This window comes from Pseudorca crassidens, chromosome 13 (assembly GCF_039906515.1).
Source record: "Pseudorca crassidens isolate mPseCra1 chromosome 13, mPseCra1.hap1, whole genome shotgun sequence".
Lineage (NCBI taxonomy): Eukaryota > Metazoa > Chordata > Mammalia > Artiodactyla > Delphinidae > Pseudorca > Pseudorca crassidens.
In genome coordinates, this window is record NC_090308.1 from 72,546,021 (window position 1) to 72,567,797 (window position 21,777).

Below are 21,777 nucleotides of genomic sequence, written 5' to 3' on the forward strand. Positions count from 1 at the left end.
GATCTTCCCAGACCAGGGCACGGACCCATGTCCTCTGCATTGGCAGGCAGACTCTCAACCACTGCGCCACCAGGGAAGCTCCGTCCTGTTTTCATTGTCATTTGTTTCTAGGTATTTTTTGATTTCCTCTTTGATTTCTTCAGTGACCTCTTGGTTGTTTAGTAGTCTATTGTTTAGCCTCCATATGTTTGTATTTTTTACGGATTTTTCCCTGTAATTGATATCTAGTCTCATAGCGTTGCAGTCGGAAAAGATACTTTATATGATTTCAATTTTCTTAAATTTACCAAGGCTTGATTTGTGACCCAAGATATGATCTATCCTACAGAATGTTCCATAAGGACTTGAGAAGTGAGTGTATTCTGTTGTTCTTGGATGGAATGTCCTATAAATATCAATTAAGTGCATCTTGTTTAATGTGTCATTTAAATCTCCTGTTTCCTTATTTTCATTTTGGATGATCTGTCCATTGGTGAAAGTGGGGTGTTAAAGTCCCCTACTATGACTGTGTTACTGTTGATTTCCCCTTTTATGGCTGTTAGTATTTGCCTTATGTATTGAGGTGCTCCTATGCTGTGTGCATAGATATTTAAAATTGTTATATCTTCTTTTTGGATTGATCCCTTGATCATTATGTAGTGTCCGTCTTTGTCTCTTGTAACATTCTTTATTTTAATGTCTATTTTATCTGGTATGAGAATTGCTACTCCAGCTTTCTTTTGATTTGCATTTGCATGGAATATCTTTTCCCATCCCCTCACTTTGTCTGTATGTGTCCCTAGGTCTGAAGTATGTCTCTTGTAGACAGCATGTATACGGATCTTGTTTCTGTATCCATTCAGGCAGTCTATGGGTTTTGGCTGGAGCATTTAATCCATTTACATTTAAGGTAATTATCAATACGTATATTCCTATTACCATCTTCTTAATTGTCTGAGGTTTGTTATTGTATGTCTTTTCCTTCTTTTGTGTTTCCTGCCTACAGAAGTTCCTTTAGCATTTGTTGTAAAGCTATTTTGGTGGTGCTGAATTCTCTTACTTTTGCTTGTCTGTAAAGGTTTTAATTTCTCAGTTGGATCTGAATGAGATCCTTGCTGGGTAAAGTAACCTTGGTTGTAGGTTTTTCCCTTTCATCACTTTAAATATGTCCTGCCACTCCCTTCTGGCTTGCAGAGTTTCTGCTGAAAGATCAGATATTAACCTTATGGGGATTCCCTTATATGTCATTTGTTGTTTTTACCTTGAGGCTTTTAATATGTTTTGTTTGTATTTAATTTTGTATAGTTTGATTAATATGTGTCTTGGCATGTTTCTCCTTGGATTATCCTGTATGGAACTCTCTGCACTTCTTGGACTTGATTAACTATTTCCTTTCCCATATTAGGGAAGTTTTCAACTATAATCTATTCAAATATTTTCTCAGTCCCTTTCTTTCTCTCTTCTTCTTCTGGGACAGCTATAATTCTAATGTTGGTGCATTTAATGTTGTCCCAGAGGTCTCTGAGACTGTCCTCAATTCTTTTCATTCTTTTTTATTCTGCTCTGCAGTAGTTATTTCCACTATTTTATCTTCCAGGTCACTTATCTGTTCTTCTGCCTCAGTTAATCTGCTATTGATTCCTTCTAGAGAATTTTTAACTTCATTTATTGTGTTGGTCATCATTGTTTGTTTGCTCTTTAGTTCTTCTAGGTCCTTGTCAAACGATTCTTGTATTTTCTCCATTCTATTTCCAAGATTTTGGATCATCTTTACTATCATTACTCTGAAGTCTTTTTCAGGTAGACTGCCTATTTCCTCTTCATTTGTTTGGTCTGGTGGGTTTTTACCTTACTCCTTCATCTGCCGTGTGTTTTTCTGTCTTCTCATTTTGCTTATCTTACTGTGTTTGGGGTCTCCTTCTTGCAGGCTGCAGGTTCGTAGTTCTCATTGTTTTTGGTGTCTGCCCCCAGTGGCTAAAGTTCATTCAGTGGGTTGTTTAGGCTTCCTGGTGGAGGGGACTAGTGCCTGTGTTCTGGTGGATGAGGCTGGATCTTGTGTTTCTGGTGTGCAGGTCCACATCTGGTGGTGTGTTTCAGGGTGTCTGCGAACTTAGTATTAATTTAGGCAGGCTCTCTGCTAATGGGTGGGGTTGTGTTCCTCTCTTGCTAGTTGTTTGGCATAGGGTGTCCAGCACTGTGTTTTGCTGCTCATTGAGTGGAGCTGGGTCTTGGCGTTGAGATGGAGATCTCTGGGAGACTTTCACCATTAGATATTACCTGGATCTGGGAGGTCTGGGAGGACGAATGTCCTGAACGTGGCTCTCCCACCTCAGAGGCACAGGCCTGATGCCTGGCCAGAGCACCAAGATCCTGTCATCCACATGGCTCAGGATATAAGGGAGAAAGAAAGAAAGAAAGAAAGAAAGAAAAATAAATAAATAAATAAAGTTATTAAAATAATTTTAAACAAATTTTTAAACAAATTAAAAAAAAAAGAAAGAAGAGAGCAACCGAACCAAAAAACAAATCTACCAATGATAACAAGCACTAAAAACTATAGTAAAAAAAGAAAAATTTAAAAAACGGACAGACAGAACCCTGACAAATGGTAAAAGAAAAGCTATACAGAGAAAAATCACACATAGACACATACACATGCACACTCACAAAAGGAGAAAAAGGGGGGAAAAAAAAGAAAATATCGTTGCTCCCAAAGTCCACCTCCTCAATTTGGGATGATTCGCTGTCTATTCATGTATTCCACAGATGCAAGGTACATCAAGTTGATTGTGGAGCTTTAATCCGCTGCTCCTGAGGCTGCTGGGAGAGATTTCCCTTTCTCTTCTTTGTTTGCACAGCTCCCGGAGTTCAGCTTTGGATTTGGCCCCGCCTCTGCGTGTAGGTCGCCTGAGGGCATCTGTTCTTCGCTCAGACAGGACGGGGTTAAAGGAGCCGCTGATTTGGGGGCTCTGGCTCACTCAGGCCGGGGGGAGGGAGGGGCACGGATGCAGGGCGAGCCTGCGGCGGCAGAGGCCGGCATGACGTTGCACCAGCCTGAGGCGTGCTGTGAGTTCTCAGTGGGAAGTTGTCCCTGGATCCCGGGACCCTGGCAGTGGTGGGCTGCACAGGCTCCTGGGAGGGTCGGTGTGGATAGTGACCTGTGCTCGCACACAGGCTTCTTGGTGGCGGCAGCAGCAGCCTTAGCGTCTCATGCCTGTTTGTGGGGTTCGCGCTTTTAGGTTCGGCTCGCGCCCTTCTCTGGAGCTCCTTTAAGCAGCGCTCTTCATCCCCTCCCCTCGCACACCAGGAAACAAAGAGGTAAGAAAAAGTCTCTTGCCTCTTCGGCAGGTCCAGACTTTCCCCCTGACTTCCTCCCGGCTAGCCATGGCGCACTAACTCCCTGCAGGCTGTGTTCACGCCGCCAACCCCAGTCCTCTCCCTGCGCTCCGACCGAAGCCCAAGCCTCAGCTCCCAGCCCCGCCCACCCCGGCGGGTGAGCAGACAAGCCTCTCGGGCTGGTGAGTGCAGGTCGGCACCGATCCTCTGTGCGGGAATCTCCCCGCTTTCCCCTCTGCACCCCTGTGGCTGTGCTCTCCTACGCGGCCCCGACGCTTCCCCTTTCCGCCATCCACAGTCTCCGCCCGCGAAGGGGCTTCCTAGTGTGTGGAAACCTTTCCTCCTTCACAGCTCCCTCCCACTGGTGCGGGTCCCATCCCTATTCTTTTGCCTCTGTTTATTCTTTTTTCTTTTGCCCTACCCAGATACGTGGGGGGGGGGGGGGGTTCTTGCCTTTTGGGAGGTCTGAGGTCTTCTGCCAGCGTTCAGTAGGTGTCCTGTAGGAGTTGTTCCACGTGTAGATGTATTTCTGGTGTATCTGTGGGGAGAAAGGTGATCTCCGTGTCTTCCTCCTCCTCCATTTTGAAGGTCTCTTTAGCTTTCATTTTTAACATGGTAGTTGCTGCCTAAAAGTCATAGAGATGTTTTACTGATTTTCAGGGGAGCTGGGTAGGGAGGATTTATTTTCAAATATTGTTGAAGTATAAGAACCAAGGACTTTCTTTTATCATCTAGCTATAATAAGACTCCGTTTGAAATCTAGTACTTCTCATACTGATTGCCTTTACTAGACTGATGATTTATGACAGCAGGAACTCCTGAAGCACAGGCTTAACTTGTTACTGCTCTCAGAGAAACACTTCCACGTGTGGACTCAGGAGCCCTGCACTAGGAGGAAAATAGGCTAATCTGATCATAAACTATGGAGCCGTCCTAAAACTGTGTAAACACTGACAGAGGTATTTCTCAAAGTCTGCCAGATGCGAGGCAGCATTTTTGTGAAGTATGTGAACATTCATTCAAATTCAAAACCTTCATTCAGCCTGAGGAATTTGTCCTGAGCAGATCTATGTCTCATCCTTTGCCAGCCAGTGCCCAGAGTAATATTCTGCAAAATTAAATATTTTGGCTAATGGTGTTGTTCCTTAGCTATTGAAAATATATTTTCTAATAAAGGAAAATGTCAAGTCAAGTCGAGTAACATTTTATGCCGTTGAGCCATTAAACTCTTGAGTTGTATAATAAAACTCCCAAACTCCTTCACCATAACTTGCATTATTCTGCATTAACCATCATACTGTACAAGCGCTGAGAGCTACCCTTTGTCTTTTACTTACAGATAAAATAGAGTATTTATTGTATCGGCTCTTAACATTTTGTTTCAAATTTTGCCTTGGCAGTATTCAGTTTATTTTTAACCATCTTTCAGGAAGAAACTATCAAACAGCATTGTGATGTGAGGGCAGTATAAGAAGGAGAAGCACAGTTATATTTTTATCACAGAAAAGTATTGTAAATAACTTCACACTCATGAGTCAGAGATGTCCTCAATGAAGAGCTTGCAGTTGTGGAAGTATGAAATGTCTGTAATGCCCACAAAGATATCCATTTTGAACAACAGTGAGAGAAAGTAGGCTAATGAAGGATTATAGAAAAAATTATAGCCAATAACACTTATTTTGCACTGACTACATGCCAGGCCCTGTGTTAGTACTCTTCTGACTTGAAAATATCTCATCTTCCTAACAATCCTCTGAGATAAGTGCCATTATTATTTCCAGTTTACAGTTGCGAGCTCTGAGGCACAGATAAATTTAAGTAATCAAGAGTTATGGAAAAAAAATGTGGGGTAGGGCTTCCCTGGTGGCGCGGTGGTTGGGAGTCTGCCTGACGATGCAGGGGACACGGGTTTGTGCCCCGGTCCGGGAAGATCCCACATGCCACGGAGAGGCTGGGCCCGTGAGCCATGGCCGCTGAGCCTGCGCGTCCGGAGCCTGTGCGCCGCAACGGGAGAGGCCACAACAATGAGAAGCCCATGTACCGCAAAAAAAAAAAAAAAAAAAAAAAAAATTGTGGGGTAAGAAGAACAGGTTTTGTTCTGAGATCACAGCATTCTTGTATCTTGAGATGCTCCATTGGCTTTATTAGAAAGCACGTGTGAAGAAATTTTTTAAATGATTGCTATCCATTTGGATATTCTTCCTTTTCAAGTTAATGAGGTTGGCTTGCAAAGTTTGCTGAAGTCCTCTAGGACAGGAATTTTCAAACTTTGTTCCTTGGTCCCCTGAGGGTCCTTGAGATCCTTTTATGGTGTCTGCCGGGTCAAAATTCTTTCCATAACAATACTAAGATTATTATTTGCAATTTTCACTGTGTTACATTTGCACTGATAGGGCAAACACAATGGTGAGTAAAACTGTTGGTCCCTTAGCACAAATCAAAGCAGTGGCTCCAAAAGGTACTAGTGGTCATTGTATTCATCACCACCAAATAGTCACAATAAATAAATAAAGTTTTAAAAAGTAGCTTCACTTAAATTGTCTTTGCTGAAGCAGCAGAAATTAGTAAACCTATTGGCTTGGCCCTTGAGTACACGTTTTTAATATTCTGTGGGAAGTACATGTAAATCAGGTCTGTTAAATATCAAAGTACGGTGGTTATTTCCAGGGACAGTACTTGTACAATTATTTAGGTTGTGGGCTGACCTAGCTACTTTTCCATGGAATACTATTTTTATATGAAAGAATGCTTGGTAGACAAATCGTGGTTATTCAGACTTGGTTACACATTTTCTCAAAAATGAACAAGGAAAATCACCGACATTACTTGTCATCAATGATGAAATGCAAGTTTTAAAGCAAAACCCAGAATTTTGGAAAACATATCCACCACAGTGAACTGAAATCTTCCTAAGACTTTAAGACTTTTCTGTGAAACTGTGATCTCATTGATGCATCTGATTTTTAGATATTGTATAATAATGACTGTAAATGACCAATGCATGATTTTATGAAATCATACATGAGTAAAAGCCATTCAAAATACAAGATAGATCAATGGATTTTAGTGCAACAGAATATGAAAAGTTTATTGATAATGTTTCAGATTCTACATTGCAAGTAATCTTTAAGAAATTACTACTAGCTGAGTTTGAGTAGAATAGTAGGAGAATATCCATAATTCTTTGAAAAGGCTATTAGGATACTTTTCCCTTTTAAATCTACATATCTGTATGAGGCTGGATTTTCTTATACTTATGAAGTATCAGCTCAAATAACATTCCAGGAGAGTGAACATAGATGTAAATATGAGAATCCAGTTTTCTTCTGTGAATCCAGATGTTAAGAGATTTGCAAAAATGTGAAACGCCACTCTTCTTACTAAATTTTTTGTTTTGAAGCAGTTATTTTAATAAAAATGTTTAATTTCCGATTGATACATTAAATATCAATAAATATAATGCACATAACAAAAGATCTTTAGGGTCTCCTTAAATTGCGAGGGTGTAGAGGAGTCCAGGACCAAACATCTGCAAACCTCTGCTCTTGGGGAAACAAAGCCCCACAAGACAGAGGAGTTTATCTGCCCCCAGAGACTGTTAGAGGGAAGACATCCGTGTGGGATGTCAGTGAAATGAAGGTAATAACATGGCACAACAGGGCGGATCAGGGCCAGCCAGCAAAATGGATGAGATTGTCTACGTTTTACTTTAGTTTAGTAAGGAAACTTTTCCTAAAGTGATTTTTAAAGCAATAGCACTAGCTTGTTCTCTCCCTAAAGACATTTTGTTTTTATAAAATTACAGCCTGGAAAACACACTATGTGTTTAGTCTGAGTAGGTAGCCTGAGTTGTTTGTTAAATACCAGATCTCAGATTTGTGGCTATTCCTCAAAAATAACTACATGACACCAGCAATTAAATTTATGTATCATTTTGATTATGTATACTTCAGTGAATCAAAGGAGGTAAATAATGGGCTGCAGCCTAGCACTTCCATCAGCATCTCACCGGCAAGCCCTTTAGATTCCCTGCGTGATGAAGCTGGATACAACACATAATCTTCCCATTAAACAGTCTGGAGGGAACCATCATCCATGCCGGCTTCCACCCTGGCGTCCTCCCATTTCTGGAGTTGGGCGTTCCTGCGTTGCAAACATGCCCTTTGAACCGTGTGGGGCAGGCATGTTTAGTCTCAGCTATTTTCACATTTCTCCTTCCTTTTACTTAGGACACTGTTGGTCATTCAGAATGAGAGTTTCTCCTTGTTCTGCTTCTCAGAGCACCACAGTACTGGACCCATGTAATAGTGCACTGCACTGGGCAGACAGCCGACGGCCGCTCTAGGAGAGTCTGCTGATTAGGTGGGGGGGGGGGGGTTCTCTCTCTTGCACAGGTGCCCCTGCTCCAGCTGGTTAGACTTTTCTTCATGGGATGAATGTGTCTTTAATTCATTCTTGCTGAATAAACAGGGTGAGTAGCTTCCGTCTTCCCTCCGAAGACAATCTGCAGTGACAGGGAACTGTGCATTAGCTGGGAGAGTGACCTAAATCCTTCTGAGGTCCCTTGCCACGCGGAACACTTGGTGACTCCTAGGTTGACTCTGCCCATTCAATGCAAAGTAGCTGAGTGATGGTGGAGGGAAGCATCTAAAACAGCTGCGCGTGACCGTAACCCTCCTCAGACTCCTCCCCTGAAAGGCGGAAGTGGGGAAACTCGGCTTTTCTCAGTACAAAAGAGCTAACCAACGCCCCTCATGACATGCCACACAATCAGTTTCCACCCCACTGCTGCTGGTCACACATGAAAACAAAAAAGTAAATTGCATTTTGAAGCAGACTTTACGGGAACAATCAGGTATTGAATATTTTGCAAAATCTCTGAGTAATTGGCTTGTACTAATGGAGGTAATCTAGTGGGGCTTGGAAACTGCAAATCAAACCAAGAAATAATGTAGGATTAAGAAAGGAGTTAGAGTGCAAACTTGAAAAAAAGTGGTTTTTAATCTGTCTGTAGAGCTTTGTCATCAAATAGCAGTAAAAACCTCATTGATATATTGAAAAAAATATGTTTACTATCACTGGAAACTTCATCTAGGAATGGCTGACTGCCTGGTGCTCTGTTGAGAAGGATTCTGAGGCTGAGTCTGGATCAGAGGGAAAGAATACTGTAGCTGAATAACAGCTGTAATCATAATACTAACTGTATTTTAATTCTCCCTTTATTTTGTGCTGGGTATTATTATCTCTGTTTTATTCATGAACTGAGTGCAGATAGGTTAAATATCTTGGGAGAAATACATGGTGGATCTGAGATTCAAATATTAATCCCTCTGTAAGACTACTAGCTACTGTGATACTATGGACAAACTACTACTTCTCCATTTTCTCATTTCTGAAAAGCTTTGGCCTGCACTGCCTTCTAAACTCCCTTTCACCTCAGATGGACTTTAGTCTCTGAACAGTCCATTTAAGTACCTCGCACCCCAGCAGTCATGCCCTCCCCTCAACCCCTGGAATATTTATCATAATTTGACCGTTCAGTGCTGTGCTAGGAACTGCACTGCTGAGTATCGTCTTCTGTTTTAGATCCTGATTCTCCAAATGCACGGGAAATGCTGCTGAAGAGGGATGATTCCCTGCATCGCCCCCCTCCCCCCAGTAACTAGCATGGTACCTGGCACATGGTAAATGTTTAATAAATGTTGGTTGGTCGGTTTTGTGATATGATCCAGACCACCACACCGTGTCCTAGTTGAATAGGCTGAACCTAGTGTTTGCCACAGACGGAGGGGCAAACAGCTGGTTGTTTCCGATTCAGTCCTACCCAGGGATCTAGATTCGTGATCTAGAATTGAAGGTGCTCTCTACCTCACCTTCAATGCTCCATGCTCCCTGCCCTTCTGACTGTCATGAATGCCTGTTTATCTTCTTGCCTCCATCAACAGCATCTATTTATCTAGCAGTCTGACTTAAGACAGTCCGTGCATATACTCAATGAAGGCTTTCTTTCAGTATTAATTTTCTGTGGAGGGTAAAATGCTGTCTTGTTTTTCCAGTTCTCCTCCTAAGTGTGATGATTTAGATGTTCCTGCTGTTAACTGGCAGCTTTTCCATTTCCTTCTAGCATCCAGGGCCCCAGACTTCTCCACAGAAGCCACTAATGAGCTTCTTGCTTTTCAGGCCCCCGGTTCATTAATAACACAGAATTTCAGCAACGTCCGACGTTCCAGACCTTATCTTTTCCCTTTCCTTCCACGAGAAAACAAACAAGCAACACAAAGGAAAAGTTTTATTTGCTGCAGTTGCTGACTCAATCCTGTCTGCTTTAAGATCTTAAAACAGAATTTATGCAAAAAGCCCAGATTCTGCTTTGCAGTTAGGCTGAAGGCTTACGTATTTGACCCCAACTTTCCAAATGAGTCTGCTTCCCTATTTTTTTTTTTTTATTTTTGTCTCTCTCTCCCCACGTTCAGTCTTTTTCAGTGGTGCTTCATGCTTCTAAGTGTGCTTTTTCCTTCTTCCTAATTAATATTGACTGGGTTCCCGAGTATATAGGGAACAATTCTAGGGACTGTGTGATGGGATGTAGGAAAACGTTCCTGCCCCATCCCTTCTCCCGGGCTTCTGCTCTCTATTATGCCATTCACACTCCCCGCCCGCTGGGCCCTTACACAACTTTGTCTCATTCAGGCAGCGCCAGAGAACATCAATGCCCTTTTGTCCCACTTCCCTTAGAGCCTTGCAGGGGCCCAGAGCAGAACAGAGCTGTCAGCAGCATGAATGCCATTCCTGTCAAACCTGCTGTTCCTCGTGTCCTCTGATGAACCAGCAGCCTTTGCAGCTGTGTCTTCTCAGCATGTTTCTGCAGGTAAGGCCTGACGTCTCTCCTCAAGTCTGGTCTTGGTGCTTGTTAGTGAGGCTGGGCTGAGCAGAGGGCCAGGCCTGCGCCCCTCGGTGGATAACTCAGCTCGTTGGTCAAGTCACCTTCAGGCTCTCACATATTCCACCTTAGCCATGACTATGGTGCCATTTTGCTGACTTCCTGATGTCTTTTTTTTTTTTTTTTTGCTTTTATGTCAGGGCTCACAAATTCCTGTACCTCAAAAATATAGAGACCTAGAGATAGTCATATTGACTGAAGTAAGTCAGACACAAAAAGACAAATATCATATGATACTGCTTATATGTGGAACCTAAAACAATGGTAAAAATGAACTTATCTACAAAACAGAGATAGAGTCACAGAGGTAGAAAACAAACTTATGGTTACCCGGGGGGGAAAGAGGGGGAGGGATAAATTGGGAGACTGGGATCGACATATACACACAACTATATACGAAATAGATACCTAATAAGGATCTACTGTATAACACAGGGAACTCTACTCAATACTCTGGAATGACCTATTTGGAAAAAGATCCTTAAAAAGAGTGGATATATGTATAACTGATTCACTTTGCTGTACAGCAGAAACTAGCACAACATTGTAAATCAACTATACTCCAATAAAAATTTTAAAAAATACAGAGAGATAATTGCTATATATATATATATATATATATATTTCTGCATCTTCCAAACATGCGTAAGTCCTCATATCCATGTTCACAAGCACATGTTGAGCCTGCACAGTGCTCTTGCCCAGACATGAAGGATGTTTTATTTTCTCTTTGAAAAATTCTAAATTTCATCTCTTGTGAAATTGTCTTGAGCTTCAGACTCAAGTCCAACGTGCGTGAGTCATACAGCTTAGAGAGATCTGTTCCCTGAACCTGTGAGGTAACACCAAGCTTTGCCCAGCCTTCCTGGACATCTCCCCATCTCGTCAACTGTAGGAGTTAGAAGTGATAGCTTTTCCTACCATTACATTAATTATGCAGGGTGGAGGCATCATTTACAAGCTTTCTTTTAAAGGACAGAAAACTAGAGATTACAATTCTTTTATGTTTGGGAGGCACTCCGTGCTGCTCCACTTGCAGTTTACAGATTTTTTTTTTTCCTTCTAAATATTCCATTCCTGAAGTTTGGAAACTTGGAAGTTTGAGTTAACTCAGAATTCAGTAATCGGGATTAATCCTTACCTGAGATTTCAGAGAGGGAACTTTTTTTTTCTTATCATTGAAGGGTGTTCAAGAATTGTTCCTTGCCTTTATTTTTCTAAACAGTTATAGGAAGTTCATCCCATTGTGCTGAATACAATAGTCTTCAAGATTTCTCAGCACAAACATACAACATACAATACCTGGTAGGTATTGTCTAATAATACAACATACAGTACCTGGTAGGTATTGTCTAATAATATACTACGGAGAGATGAACACCTTCCCCAAGGCCTCCCCGCTCCTTGAACTTTTGTGAACTCACTTGCTGGGCCCCGGCGTCTCTAACCCCATCTCTAACTTGACTTCAGCTGCCTTCTCAACTCATTGTTTAGGATCTATTGAGCCCTTACTATGTGTCAGACCTGTCCTAGGGCCAAAAAGATAACTAGAAATGGCTCTGCTCCAGTTCAACTCAGGTTCTGGGGTAATGTGGGGAAGGAGGGTGTGGGGAGAGGTGACACACGTGCACAGTTAGTTACAATATAACGTGCTTAATTCTCTACGGGGAAAGAAAACAATTTAGTGGGACACCCCCATGAAAGTTCTAACTCCGCTTTGGGGTATCTGTTGGACAAAAAGCTTCATGAAGGACACATGAGTTGGTTTCGAAGAATGGGTAACAGCTCACCACAACCCGGAGAGGAGAGGGGCATTTCAGATGGGGAAGGTGACAATTCATTGGAAAGCTTATTGGCCGTGAGGGGGCCAGGCCGGTTTGAAGAAGCTAAGAAAACTGATATGGGATGAACAACAAGGTGCTACTGTACAGCACAGGGAAGTATATTCAATATCCTGGGATAAACCGTAATGGAAAAGAATAAAGAATGTATGTATATGTATAACTGAATCACTTTGCTGTCCACCAGAAATTAACACAACACTGTAAGTCACCTATACTTCAGTAAAATAAATGTTAAAAGAATAATAAAAATTTTAAAAAAGTTGATATGGTTGGAAGGTAAGCTATATGACTGCAGAGCCTAAAATATGACTAGCTTCCCACGGTCATGTAAATAATGATAGATTATTCTCCTTTACTGAATGTACAGGCATAGCCTGGCGATTGGTAAGAATGGATAAACCTCTTGTCCTTGTCACTCTTTTGCTCAGTACCAACCATTTCAAAATAGTTAAGAAGGTCATTATTCTAGATGCAAAAGTAGAGAACGGACTTGAGGACACAGAGAAGGGGAAGGGTGGTGAGCTGGGACGAAGTGAGAGAGTGGCATGGACGTATATACACTACCAAATGTAAAATAGGTAGCTAATGGGAAGCATTGCGCAGGGAGATCAGCTCGGTGCTTTGTGACCACCTAGAGGCGTGGGATAGGGAGGGTGGGAGGGAGATGCAAGAGGGACGGGGGATATGGGGATGTATGTATACATATAGCTGATTCACTTTGTTATACCGCAGAAACTAACACAACATTGTAAAGCAATTATACTCCAATAAAGATGTTAAAAAAAAAAAAAAAAGAATGTCAGTTAACCAAGGTTCCCCTTCTCAAACGTGGACTCTGGCTAATCTTCTCCTTGAGGTTTTTATCCTGATGTAGATAACACTGGGCCTTTCTCTGACTTGTCTTCAGTGGCTGAGGAATCAGATTATCAGCATTTCCCCTATTTGTATCAGCTCCTTGCCTCACTGTCAGGAATTACTATCTGCTAGTTTCCAGATACAGTTGGTTGTGTGTCCGTTTTGAATACCAATTTAGAGATTCATAATTTATTTTACTTCCGAAAAGAAAAGGTACTTTTTAGCAAAAACTGACCGTTCATACATATTTCCCCGTTTCCTTGAAGATTACACTTTTACAAGTCACCTAACCAGTCGTTGAAGGAGTGACCATGAGAGGCCAGGGCCTGGGAGAGAAGCCTCACGTGGCCTTTAAGGCCACCTGGCTGCTCTACCTCCTAAGGCATAGGGTCTTAATAGGAAAGGGGGCACTGACAATCGCTCAGCAAAATCACATCCCTTCCCCTGGCAACATAGAGACTAAAGATTCAGTTTGCCCATTTTGTTTTGTATTTATCCCATGCCCGACATTTCAAAAAGTACATGAGTATTGCTAGGGTATATAATGTGTTAGCGGAATTACAATCAGAGAGAAGGGAGGTGAAAAACAAAGGGAGAGAAGATGGGAAAGAAGGACAATGAAAGAGGGGTGGAGGGCGAGGTGAGGTCAGAGTTTTCTTGGGGTCTAGACACAGGTGCCATGGGATTTCATATTAAATATCTGTGGCTGGGAGAAGACAGACGATCTAGAGGGAAAAAGCCAGGGAGGACTGGAGTAGGAATCCTTTCTGCCGAAAGCAGGGTGCAGCACTTGTGCAAATTTCCCTTGGGATTGTAGCCTTGTCTTTCATGAACTTCTCACTCCTGTTATTTCCAGTTCCGGACCATCTGATCAGAGAATACTGGAATTTCCAGCTCTCTAGGCACTAATTTCAGGGGCTAAAACAGCAACCCCTCTGCAGCTCCTACCACAGCCATCGCTGCCCTGCTGGGCTGTGAGACTATGCCAGCCCAGGCACTCTTGCCCAGGAAATGGAAGGTGGCATTTAAGTGGCACTTAAGATGTTCTAACCAATCCTAAAGACTCTGAATGAGGCCAATTCTAAATTAAGCTTTCTTGGGTAAATGAATAAGGACTCAAGAAACCTCAGATTGGAAAAAAAAAAAAAAGATACGAGAAGTCGTACCTCCAAATATATTCCTGTTAACCCCCAGTTTTGACAGGTATTAATATGATTCAATGTTTCTATGACTTATTTTTGTGCTCTAGGTATTTTCAGTGTTAAGGTTTTAAAATATACCTCAATCAAATCCCAATATTTAAAATACACAAATGATGATATCACAGAAATGGAAGAGATCTTTTTTTAAAAACTTACAAGGAAACTGAGGTTCAGGAAACACAAGTGCCTGATCAGAGTCTCACAGCTGACAAAGGAGAATGAAAAACCAAACCTCCTGGTCTAGAATAAAATGTGCTTTTCTTTATAAAAATCATATTGAATCTGTTTTCTGGGATATATAACAGAAGGATCGAAAAATGAGTTTATTTTTGTATCATAGTATTTTTTAAGTGCTTCATAAAGTAATTTTGGAGTGGCTACTTGCAGTCTTTTATACTGTTCATTTAAAGGTGAATTGCTTGGTATTGCCCAGTGATCTTACCCAGGATCAGTGCTTTGAAAGAAAGCTCGTGGAAGTCTATGGCTTCAATGCTCTGTCTTGACCTCAGAGCAATTACCTTCCCTGAACAAAATGCACACGTAAGGATTCCAGTGCCTGCTGTTCTGGAAACGGTCAACGTTTACCTCAGGATTCATCCCCAGATTTCCACCATGTACTCTGAGCCTCGGCACTGGGTCACTGTGCTGAAGCTCTGCACTGAAGCCAACTGGCATTTAAACCACCAGACTGAAAGCTTGTGCACCATGGGCCATAGCCAGGCTTTCAAATGTGACTCAACTGTGGTTAGAAATCTGTCTGTGTGGGGTATTGGAAAGAATGCTTGTTTGGGTTGGGCACACTAAATTTAAGTCCCAGCTCAGCCTCCCATCAGGTGGTCCAGAATAAATCCTGTAAGCTCCCCGAGCATTTGCCGCTTATCTATATGGTACCTCTGTTTTGCTTACATAGGGAGCTGTCCCAACCAGCAAATGAGGAAACATAAGAGTATCTGTAAACTGATGGGTTAAAAATATGTAGATTACTCTCCATGTTGATAATTCCTAATGTATAGATGGTATCAAAACAGTTAAGCCTTTGTTGGACTATATGTGGTCATGTGTCTCCTAATAGGTCTTGTATGCTAAAATACACAGCTAAGAATTAAAGCCAAAGTCTATTGACACACATGATGCTGCAGAGGAAGATATTCTGCTTTGTTTTCTGCCTTTCAGATTAAATATATACTCAGTATTGTGCATTGACATAACAAACCGGGGGAAATGTGCCAATTACCTGTGGGTTCTTGGGATGTATTCACATTCTGTACATTATTATTTCAAAAAGTCTTTTCCTGGGGTTTGCCTGATGGCGCAACGTTTAAGAATCTGCCTGCCAATGCAGGGGATACAGATTCGAACCCTGGTCCGGGAAGATCCCACATGCCGCAGAGCAACTAAGCCCGTGCGCCACAACTGCTGAATCTGCGCTCTAGAGCCCACGTGCCAAAGAGCCCATGCTCCACAACAAGAGAAGCCACTGCAATGAGAAGCCCGCGCACTGCAACAAAGAGTAGCCCCCACTCGCCGCAACTAGAGAAAGCCCGCACGCAGCAACGAAGAACCAATGCAGCCAATAAATAAATAAATAATTAATTTTAAAAAAAAAAGTATTTTCTTTTTGGACCCATTCTCTGTACTAGATCTTCATTTGTAAGCAAGTTCCATAACATTACCTTTCAAAAGTAAAGCTAAAGAAATATTTCCTTCTTCTGGAGGTTTTTTTTTTTTTTTCAGTAAATTTGCTCCATTACCTGGCTACGTTCTGTCAAGTGTTATCAATAAATTCAGTCATTCATTCAGCTAATACTTATTATACCCTACTGTGTACCACCACTGCTCCGAGTCTCTTCTCTCCCCTAAATCAGCTTTTGACCTTTATTCCAGGTAAAAACTATTAGATAATCCATTTTTGAATGATGGATGCCAAACATGGACAGTTCCAATGTAACTATTTACCTATGAGGATTCATTACTTTCCACTCTGACTGTTGTACTACTGCTTAGCCCCAGAACATGGCTTAAAGTCTTAATCCTCCTAGGTCACTTGGCATTTCTGGATAAAGTTTCCTAACTTTTGTTAACTTTGTCCATTGTGCATTCAGGTTACCTAACATTAGTTGGACCCTAACTGAGCACAACAAAATCCATGTTCGTCTTTGTTGACACCATAATGGTCTCTCCACCATCACTATTTGAATTTCAGTCTTACCGACATGCACTTCTTTTATTCTTAATCCAACCATATATTTTCCCTCAGTCAGGGGCCTTAACTTCCACGACTTCTCATCCCCTGTCCAGTCTTGCTGTTCTGCAAACATTTGGCCACAGTGCATCTGAAGGAATATTTCTGAACCCCACATCCATTTGTGGCAATCTTCTCTCCTAATGGTTCCTCCTCATTATCAAGAACAATCTACTCTTTAGCAGTTCCCCAAGTACCTCATATTGTTTCACTGTTGTGAGCCCCTGAACATTCTTGTCCCTCTGCTGAGAATGTCCCCTCTGCCTCATCACTTGAAACCTACTTGGCTTTCAAAATTTTGATTAAACTTTACTACCATCAATGCAGAAGCCCCATGGACTTCTCCCTTACTCCTGAGCCTGATGTGGCTGTCCCTTCTCTATATTCCTATCCAGTCCCATATGTTTCTCTATCATAGCATGTACCTACCAGTCCATACATGTTGATTTATTAGTCTGTATTCCCCCAAAACTGTAACTTCCTCGAGCACAAGAACCATATCTATTTACCTTTAGTCCCTGTGTGTATTACAGCCTGGTGCAGGGTATGAGCTCAGTAAATTTGTTAAAAAGATGGTTAATTAGGAAATAGGAAGTATTCCTTCAGAAAATACCCATTGCTCCATTTTGGAACTTCATAGTGTGAGGACTATATTTCCAAAGAACAATGGAAAGAATTATAGGACTGTGAGGAAAGAAAAGCAAAGACATTGGGATTATTTATTATTACTGGGGATATAGAGAGATGATCCTATAGCATCGATGATTATTATTAAATGCTTTTATCACACTGGTATCAAATCTAAACTGTAAACTACATGAGCGTGATACACATCTGTTTTGTCCACATTGATCTCTCCAGCGCTTAGCACATGTTAGGCATTAAATAAATATTTGCTGAACTTTGTGAAATGAGCAAAGTAGCAGGCATTCAAGTTAGATGGACCATGTCCTGCTAACACTGACAGAAATTAAAATGTGTTTCTAGAAAAATGCTTTGTATTGATATTGGGGAAAGTCTTTCTGTATTATCGTTTAACCCTTTGTGTGTTGCCATCTTTCCTCTCGACCTCTGGGCTGTTGTTGTTTTTAAACTATATTTGTGGTGTTTTTGCTTTATAAAGGCTTTTTAATGTTTATTTTTACATAGTCAAACCTTTCATTCTTTTGAGTTACCGTTTCTATGTTTTCACATTATGCTTATGAAGGCTTTCCTCACCCCAGAATTGGGAAAAGATTCCTCTATACTGTATTTTATGGCTTTATTTATCTATGTTAAGATCTTTAATCCATATGGAACTGATATTTGCATACAATGTATCTTGATTTAATGATTAGTGTACATACTCTGTTGTATATTACAATCTTTTTACCTTTATACTTTTCAATTTTGCCCTGGTTTAATTTTAAAGGACAGGGGATAGCTATTCAAATTATCTTATTCATAAAATCATCCCAGGGTAGTGAGTCTTTCAACTGGCCTCCTGCATTCAGCATCTCTCCATTGGCCTCCTGTGATAGATTTCCTGTTGGTCTTCTCACAACCTTCTCTGCCCCACTTCCTTCTCTACCCAGCAGTCACTGGGATATTTTTTAAACACTAGAATGAAATCTCTATACCACAAGATATTTATATCTGTTTTGTTTACTGCTGTATCTCCAATGCCTAGAACAGAGACTGACACATAGTAGGCGCTTAATGAATACATACTGATGCAAACATAAATATCAATAGAATCATGCTGCTTCCCTGCTTAAAACTCAAGCGCTTCCCATTTCTATCATAACATTCAAACTCCTCTCAGTACAGACACACTGAGTTCTTCTCTTCCTCAAGACCCCATGCTGTTCCTACTTCAAGAACCTTCTTTTCTACTAGACAGCTGCTTGAATGTGACTGCCTCAGGGGACGCTTTCCTGACTCCACTATTGAGAGTACAGATACCTTAAGTTTCTTTACTTGTTTCTAACTCACATAGCTTTGTGACTCATAATCTTTTATAACTCTATTTGCTTTATTTAAAAAAATTTTTTATTTTATTTATTTATTTTTTTGCAGTACGCGGGCCTCTCACTGTTGTGGACTCTCCCGTTGCGGAGCACAGGCTCCGGACACACAGGCCCAGCGGCCATGGCTCACGGGCCTAGCCACTCCGCGGCATGTGGGATCTTCCCGGACCAGGGCACGAACCTGTGTCCCCTGCATTGGCAGGCGGACTCTCAACCACTGCGCCACCAGGGAAGCCCTATTTGCTTTATTTTTATTTTCTTTCTCCTGGACCAGAATGTAAGCTCTATGAGAGTCTGCATGTTGTCTAGGTTTTTTTCTGATGTGACTCGAGTACCCAACATAATGCCTGGGGCTCGGTAGGCACCCAATAAATATCTGCTAAAAAATTTTTTAAAGACATTTTTATGGCAACCATTATAATGCCAGTGTTGAGGTTCCAGCTAATTAGCTTAACAATTTAAAGGAAGTAACTCATTGGTTAACAAGATACCATGATAAACAACAAGAACCTACTGTATAGTACAGGGAACTATATTCAATATCTTGTAATAACCCATAATGTAAAAGAATCTGAAAAAGGATAGATATATATGTATAACTGAATCACTTTGCTATACACCTGAAACCAACACAACATTGTAGATCAAGTATACTTCAGTTTAACAAAAAATAATAAAAGAAAAAATAAAATAAATCCTCTCCACCTGAAAAAACTCTCTATAAAAATTTCTTCATCCATAAAAAAAAAAACTGTCATGAGATCATGACATTATTAATGTCTTCAATATTCAAAGTACTTAAGTATCAACAGACGAATTTATACAAAGAGACATAATTGGAAAAACAATAAAGAACACTTGTGCACTAACACATAATTATATCAAAGTTATAGAAAGTGAGTAGTAAAGACATATCACAAACAGAGTATTAGAGGCATCACATAATTAAAGATGGAATGTTAGAGGAGATGTGTGATCTCTTTGGAAGGACAGAAGAAAGGAAAGGACAGAAAAAACCCACACTATCATAGAAACTGAAAAAAATAAAGAAAATGAATATCATTGGTAATGAGGTTATAAAAAGTTGATGTCACCACCCTCAAAATCCATAAGTATCACTTAAGTATACATTGGTACTAAGAATAACGTTAGGGATGTTGGGATACTAAAAGGTGCAGCTGAAGGTGTAAAGTGAAAACGTCTTGACAACTGAGAAAAAAGAAACAATTATGAAAAAACAAAACTGTTTAAACACTAAATTGAACATGATTTTAAAAGATAAAAAATAATATAAAAGAGGAGGGACTTCCCTGGTGGTCCAGTGGTTAAGAATCTGCTTTCCAATGCAGGGGATGTGTGTTCGATCCCTGGTCGGGGAGCTAAGATCCCACATGCTGCGGGACAACTAAGCCCATGCGCCACAACTACTGAGCCCGAGCACCACAACTAGAGAGCCTTGGCGCTGCAACTAGAGAGAAGCCCACGTGCCGCAAAGAAGAGCCTGCGTCCTGCAACAAAATATCCTGCATGCCGCAACTAAGACCCAATGCAGACAAATAAATAAATAAATATTAAAAAAATAATAGAGGAGAGTTGGAGAAATAAAAAAAGCAAAATAAGAGGATAGAAGAATATGAAAAATAATAGAAAATAAAAAAATATGCAAAAGCAGGGAAGAAATCTGGTAAACATGCAAAATTATAACTATCTTGGAAATTGAAAATAATAATGCGTTATAAAGAACACAATAGCCAAATCATATAAAGTCATGACGATTGACTGGTGGCAATGTTTCCTTTTCTGCTGGTATGTGTCAGCCTTCAATATCTTTAAAAGGCTGTTTTCTTGACCCAAATTGAAAATCATCATACCAGCCTAGAAAAATAAAAATAAATGTCTTCTTTTTCTAGAAAGGCCTTTATTTAAGATATTTTCTCTCTCCATCTGCTATCAGAAGGTAAAAGTACAAATCAGTATTTCAGTCAATCAACTAACACATTTTCATTGAGCATTTACTATGCTCGGTGTTTGGGATTGTAGGAATAAGTTTGGGGCTCTGTCAGTTAAAATCTAATTGAGGAATTCAGAAATAATCACATGAATTAATTCATGAAAAAAGTCATATTATATCTACATTCAACTCATTTGACTATGCAGAATTTATTATATAAGATACAAAGATGAATAGTGCACCATTACCACCATTCACAAAACAAAGATGGCTCCCAGATTTGGAATTTAGGGTTTAAATTCCAGATTTACTTCTCCTTAGTTTAGAAGCTATAGATAAGCTATATATAAACTAAGATAGGAGGTAACGTCTACTCTACAGATTGTGGGAAAGACATTTAAGGCTCTCTAACTATTCATGTACTTCTTCACATTTCCAAGCTCCTTTGCAGTTATGCCTGGACACATGACTAATTCTGGCCAGTGGGCCAGAATAAAAGTGATGTGTGTCACTTCCAGTCCAGAGAATTTGTGCCATCATTAGTAGTCCTGTCAGAGTGACCTAGAAGCTGAGAATGACCACCCTGGAGATTTACCTGACCTAAGATGGATCAGAATAAATTTTGTGTTGTTAATTGTGCTGAGTTGTCCAGGTCTATTTGTCACAGCTGCAGAGCCTGTGCTGACTAATAAACAGGATTATGAGCTTCATATGAGATGATGCATGTAAACTTCTTAGTGTAGGGCTCAGCAATAAATGAAAGTGATTATTATTTATAGGCCTTTCTAAATAAAATTAGTCATTAAAGGCTTTTTCCTGTTTTTTTTGTTTTTTGTTTTTGTAACAGAAATAAATCCATTTTAGAAAGGAAACTTTGTAATGTGTTGGCAGAATGTTTCCAAAGCTACTTCATGCCTTTAGTTCCTCAAACTCTTTTCCCTAATTGAGTACACGGATCTGTTGTGAAAGGAGCGGCTACTTACTGAACTTGTACTTTTTGTAAACACAGTATATGTTTTTGGTCAGAGGACTCTAAGGTTTTTATTTATGGATAATTCATTGCCCCAAACCAATAGTGAAAGCTAGTGATCTTTCAAACATGGAAACACCCTATAATTTTCTTCTGGCATTGCAACAACTTTGATGTTCATCTTTCTCTTTTCTGGCTGAACCTATATACACTTAAGTGCAGGATCACATTAAGAAAATGCTCAGACCACATGTAAACAACCCATGGCCAGACAATTCCTGAACCCTATGCCATATCCAATTTTCAAAGGATGTAAGCTTCTGTGTTGTTTTCTCTACCATATATTTTTTCATAAAAGTCCTACTTACTACTTCCTCATGAACCAATGTATTTGGGCATAAAGTCTAGACATGCTGTGATTTTAAAGAAGTCTATCCCTTCCTGACTAC

At 40.5% G+C, this 21,777-nt stretch overlaps 1 long non-coding RNA gene across 1 annotated transcript in view; it reads right to left on the bottom strand.

The window, feature by feature from the left end:
- Positions 1-6,376: 6,376 nt before the first annotated feature.
- Positions 6,377-21,777, bottom strand: part of LOC137204792 (uncharacterized) — a 135,439-nt gene continuing 120,038 nt past the window's right edge. The window contains exon 4 of the long non-coding RNA XR_010933837.1: positions 6,377-7,819. This is a non-coding gene — a long non-coding RNA (uncharacterized lncRNA). The remainder of the gene's footprint in view (positions 7,820-21,777) is intronic.